This window comes from Bos grunniens, chromosome 2 (genome assembly GCF_055505025.1).
Source record: "Bos grunniens cultivar Pamir isolate PY7600 chromosome 2, Bosgru_T2T1.0, whole genome shotgun sequence".
NCBI classification, from domain to species: Eukaryota; Metazoa; Chordata; class Mammalia; order Artiodactyla; family Bovidae; genus Bos; species Bos grunniens.
Window position 1 is genome coordinate 119455221 of NC_141166.1, and position 6165 is coordinate 119461385.

At 43.1% G+C, this 6165-nt stretch overlaps 1 long non-coding RNA gene across 1 annotated transcript; it reads right to left on the reverse strand.

Annotated features, from left to right (window-relative positions):
- Positions 1 to 5463: 5463 nt before the first annotated feature.
- LOC147378656 (uncharacterized) lies at positions 5464 to 5925 on the reverse strand. Its single transcript, XR_015148476.1, has 2 exons — positions 5851 to 5925; positions 5464 to 5597 (listed from the first exon to the last, which is right to left on the reverse strand). It is a non-coding gene; the product is annotated as an uncharacterized LOC147378656 (long non-coding RNA).
- Positions 5926 to 6165: the final 240 nt, after the last annotated feature.

Sequence of the window (6165 nt, forward strand, 5' to 3'; positions counted from 1 at the left end):
AGTAAGCGTCTTTTAATTTCATGGCTGCAATCACCATCTGCAGTGATTTTGGAGCCCAGAAAAATAAAGTCTGACACTGTTTCCACTGTTTCCCCATCTATTTCCCATGAAGTGATGGGACCGGATGCCATGATCTTCATTTTCTGAATGTTGAGCTTTAAGCCAACATTTTCACTCTCCACTTTCACTTTCATCAAGAGGCTTTTTAGTTTCTCTTCACTTTCTGCCATAAGGGTGGTGTCATCTGCGTATCTGAGGTTATTGATATTTCTCCTGGAAATCTTGATTCCAGCTTGTGTTTCTTCCAGTCCAGCGTTTCTCATGATGTACTCTGCATATAAGTTAAATAAACAGGGTGACAATATACAGCCTTGACGTACTTCTTTTCCTATTTGGAAGCAGTCTGTTGTCCCATGTCCAGTTCTAACTGTTGCTTCCTGACCTGCATATAGGTTTCTCAAGAGGCAGGTCAGGTGGTCTGGTAGTCCCATCTCTTTCAGAATTTTCCACAGTTTATTGTGATCCACTCAGTCAAAGGCTTTGGCATAGTCAATAAAGCAGAGATATATATTTTTCTGGAACTCTCTTGCTTTTTCCATGATCTAGCGGATGTTGGCCATTTGATCTCTGGTTCCTCTGCCTTTTCTAAAACCAGCTTGAACATCAGGAAGTTCACGGTTCACATATTGCTGAAGCCTGGCTTGGAGAATTTTGAGCATTACTTTACTAGCGTGTGAGGTGAGTGCAACTGTGTGGTAGTTTGAACGTTCTTTGGTGTTGCTCTTCTTTGGGACTGGAATGAAAACTGACCTTTTCCAGTCCTGTGGCCACTGATGAGTTTTCCAAATTTGCTGGCATATTGAGTTCAGCACTTTCACAGCATCATCTTTCAGGATTTGGAATAGCTCAACTGGAATTCCATTACCTCCACTAGCTTTGTTCGTGGTGATGCTTTCTAAGGCCCACTTGACTTCACATTCCAGGATGTTTGGCTCTAGGTCAGTGATCACACCATTGTGATTATCTTGGTCATGAAGATCTTTTTTGTACAGTTCTTCTGTGTATTCTTGCCATCTCTTCTTAATATCTTCTGCTTCTGTTAGATCCATACCATTTCTGTCCTTTATCGAGCCCATCTTTGCATGAAATGTTCCTTTGGTATCTCTGATTTTCTTGAAGAGATCTCTAGTCTTTCCGATTCTGTTGTTTTCCTCTATTTCTCTGCACTGATTGCTGAAGAAGGCTTTCTTATCTCTTCTTGCTATTCTTTGGAACTCTGCATTCAGATGTTTATATCTTTCCTTTTCTCCTTTGCTTTTCACTTCTCTTCTTTTCACAGCTATTTGTAAGGCCTCCTCAGATAGCCATTTTGCTTTTTTGCATTTCTTTTCCATGGGGATGGCCTTGATCCCTGTCTCCTGTACAATGTCATGAACCTCATTCCATAGTTCATCAGGCACTCTATCTATCAGATCTAGATCCTTAAATCTATTTCTCACTTCCACTGTATAATCATAAGGGATTTGATTTAGGTCATACCTGAATGGTCTAGTGGTTTTCCCTACTTTCTTCAATTTAAGTCTGAATTTGGCAATAAGGAGTTCATGGTCTGAGCCACAGTCAGCTCCTGGTCTTGTTTTTGCTGACTGTATAGAGCTTCTCCATCTTTGGCTGCAAAGAATATAATCAATCTGATTTTGGTGTTGACCATCTGGTGATGTCCATGTGTAGAGTCTTCTCTTGTGTTGTTGGAGCTGCATTTTCTTGGCAAAACTCTATTAGTCTTTGCCGTGCTTCATTCTGTATTCCAAGGCCAAATTTGCCTGTTACTCCAGGTGTTTGTTGACTTCCTACTTTTGCATTCCAGTCCCCTATAATGAAAAGGACATCTTTTTTGGGTGTTAGTTCTAAAAGGTCTTGTAGGTCTTCATAGAACCATTCAACTTCAGCTTCTTCAGTGTTACTGAAGAACGCTGTAGGGCATTGGGGCATAGACTTGGATTACTGTGATATTGAATGGTTTGCCTTGGAAACGAACAGAGATCATTCTGTCGTTTTTGAGATTGCATCCAAATACTGCATTTCGGACTCTTTTGTTGACCATGATGGCTACTCCATTTCTTCTGAGGGATTCCTGCCCGCAGTAGTAGATATAATGGTCATCTGAGTTAAATTCACCCATTCCAGATCCTTATAAAGCAGCCCTATCCGTGTCCTGTCAGTAAAGCCTTTGCTCATACCTTTCTATTCTTTGATTAATGAGTAAATCTGTCCTGTGCTTCTGAACCAAACTGCATCTGGTTCTATTGATGCAAGTGACACTGAGGAGGAGGACCCCTGTTAGGGCTGGACTTGGGAGGGCCAATAGCACTTTGGTAGGCACTCTCATGGGTGGCACTTCCATAGCATCTCTGCTGGGCACAGAGTCCAGTGCTCGTGGCTGTCCTTCAAGTGCCTAGGGTGGAGTGGGTGAAACACTTTCCCCTTGGAATGAAATACAGACACAGGAAGTCAAAGCAGGGTCACTTGGTGGCCAGCGTGTTACAGAATTGAGGATGGTTAGCCTCCTCTGCTCAAGAGCAGGCCTGCGTCCAGTGCATAGGGTATTGGGTGCAGTGCCATTCTTGGTCAATTCTCAAGAAGCAGGAATTTTAAGGAATGCCTCCCTGAGTCCATGAAATCATAGATAAGTTTTCAGGACTCTGAGAATGCCTCTGGAATGGTGTAAGAAATTGAGTGTTGTAGGGGCAAATGGAATTTTTTCTATGGAGAGGGCCCAGTACTTTCAGCAGATCCTCAAAGGGGTCCAAGAAGCTGAAAGACTAAGAACTATCTCCCTCGTCCAAACTTTGTTATGAGGTTATACTCCTTACCCCATTGCTCTGTCCTCTTTCCCAGAAGACTCTTCTTTTTTTCCTTTATTTTTTTAATTGAAGGATAATTGCTTTACATAATTTTGTGGTTTTTTGTCATACATCAACAAGAATCAGCCATAGGTACACCCATGTCCCCTCCCTCCTGAAACTTCCTCCCATCTCCCTCCCCATCCCACCCTTCTAGATTGTCATAGAGCGTCCCAGGGGATTCTTTAGGCCCCCTCCACTTGAGGCAGGCTGCAGGGAGAGAAGTCTGTTTCCTCTGCTCTGCAAATAGACTTTTCTCACGCCTCACCCCCTGCAAAACTCTCTAAACACGCTCAAATATGAGATATGACTATGTTCAAGACTATGGTTCTGAAAGACATCCTTGCTACATGAGTTTAATTAAATTTAGAAAAGGTAAGTTTGCACATCTTATTGCCAGTCCTCCTGCATTTGTAGTAGAGGTTGTATTACCATTTAAAAACAGCCTTGGGGGTGAAAAAACCTCTTAGAGAGAGTGACAACTTATTCTGGGGAAATAGTAGGAGTGGTAACGGAGAGTGTTGATTTAATTAATTTTACTGCCTATCTGCATTGCTCAGGAAGAGGTAAAATAACCAAATAAAATGGCAACATTTCATTTTCATGATCCCTGCAGTTAAGTTCAGGGGGAACTTACTAAACTGCAGAAGCTGCTGTGGAAGGCATGGTTCAAAGAATACGAATGAGATGGGGAGGTCCCAGCATTCAGAGGCAACTTGGGTCTCCTAAAACTGAGCTCAAGTGGGATTGTGGGCACTGGCTTAAAGCAAGGGAATGGCCCTCACCTAGGAGAGGGTACCCTCAGGTTAAGCATGGTGGCGGGAGGGGACTAGGGTAGCCAGTAGGGCATTTGGGAGGAGGTTTTATCTGCAGGGGAGCCTCATACTTCTTTAACATGTGTTGATTCACACTTTATTCCATACTTTTCCTTTTTTTCCCCCTTTTTACCCCTAAGTGGTTCAATTAATTAACAAGTGGCCTGTATATCTTTCCTAGAACATTCCATTTTCTTCTAAGCCTCTTTAGGGATAGCTCCCACTTACTTGTGGGATCAGCAAAACTGCAGACTTCCTTCTTCCTTTGCATCAGTTTGTTGTCATGGTTCCCCTCTGCTCCCCAGAGAAGGAAGTTAAAAACTGCGCTGCACTGGGCACACGGTGGGTCAAGGTTTTCCACTGCGCTTGCGAATGGAGCCGAGCACATCTGCAGTCTCTCCAGACTGCTCCCTTTCTGGACAGAACTGTCCTGAAGATGGGGCTGTGTAGACTGGGCAGGCTTCCCAGCCTTGGAGCCCTTGCAGCTGAAGCAGCATTTGCTCCTCAGACTTCACTTCTGGCCCCCCTAAATGCCAGATTGCTCCTGTCCTTAAGGGTTTTGACTCATTCTAAACTATCAAGTTTCCGCATTGCCTAAGAGCTTGGCTCCACTTTCTCTATTTGCTTGTAACAAGCAGCATTTTACCTACTTTCTGAGACGCTGAGAATGGGTAAGCAGGCCATGAGAATTGAACTCCAAGTGCGGAGGGCTGTGGGCCACTACTTCAGGCCTCAGGAAGTCAGTCCCAGAGCTGTAGCTCCACCCAGCTGGTCACACCCACTGACCTTATTGTGCAAACCCGGTTCACCTCCTCCACACTCACAGATGGCAGGGCTTAGCTTCCAGGTGTGCAGCAATGAAAACATGTGCAGGAGGCCTTCCATTACCTGCTGGTTTCTCTCTTCAATGGCTAATTGAGGCAGAGCTACGCAATGGGAAATTTGGTGAATATGATTGCTTTTCTGCCTGTAATGGAAGTTTTCCAGCTTTGCTCTGGTAAGTGTTGTAAAAGATGCAGAAAAGGGAGCTACGCTTTTTTTCTCTGAGGTGTTCATGGTTGGAGCACATGCTAGTATTCATCAATGGCACCCCTAAATAAGAAAGCCACACCAATTGGCTAGCAAAGTGGGGCAAAATTCAAAAGGAGGAAAGAGAAATTAGAGAGTGCCTCCCTTCTTTTCTCTCTGTCATGGAAAATATGATTCTGGTTCTGTTGCCGTCTTCAGCTGTAGCAGGAGCATTTGACTCTGTGAGGATCCCCCTCTGGCTCAGTTTACAGATTCTGATCATAATGACATATGAGATCTCAGAGGGGAAATTAGATGACATTAGCACACAGAAGAGCCTGGTGGGCTGCCCTCTATGGGTTCGATGCGACTGAAGCCATTTAGCAGCAGTAGCAGCCGCAGACGAAGGCCAGCAAAATTCAAGCTCGTAGCAGATAAAGATCATTTATAACCTTCTAAACACTGTTCAACATATGCCATGGTTCTGAAGCATCCAAGACTTTTCAAGCATTCATGTCTCTAGCTATTATTTATTGTTATTATTTATTAAGTATGTGGGATCATCTTTCCCCACCCTCATTATCTTCATGATATAGCCCAATATCCTACATGGATTTTTGGAGTCAGTCATACAGGAATTTGTGTAGATTGTGGGCAATTAAGTAATTAATATCATTTAGCATCAACAGTCTAACAGATTATTCTGTGTCACTTAAGGAATTTCTAATGTAGATAAGTAATTTTAGGAAGTTTATTTCCAGAGTTTAATTCTTTTCCATCAGAAGTTTAGCAGTAAATGATAACAGTTTTCTCCCCAAATCTCCACGAACATAGTGCCAGATGACAGCTGAAATGCTCCGTAGGTCCATACCTAAGTGGGTTAGATGATGGTTTGATTAAGAAAAAAAAATACATCACTTAACCAAATATTCTTCCATCCCCCACTTAGAAAGCTGGTTTTTTTGTTTGTTGCTCCTCAGACGTACAAAATACATTTGCCTTCAGTAGTGATCAGGACACTAAATTTCTCTCACAGTCATAGGTGTGGTCCCTCTTTAGCTTTAAATAATTAGTAATCAATTAATGTATCTAATAATAAGTAATTAATAATAATGTATCTATACCTGGCTTCTCATTCAGGTCACCTAGAGAGTTTGTTTTCCTGTCAATGCCCACGGCTCATCACCTACATTCTGCTTCAGTTGATATAAGGCTTTGCTATTTTTGAAAGCTCCTCAGGTGATTCTCCTTTCCTGGAGAATCCCAGGGACGGGTCATGAGGTCATGGCTTTGCTATTTTTTGAATGCTCCTCAGGTGATCCTCCTTGCCTGGAAAATCCCAGGGACGGGGGAGCCTGGTGGGCTGCCGTCTATGGGGTCACATAGAGTCAGACACGACTGAAGCGACTTAGCATAGCATAACATAGCAGGTGATCCTC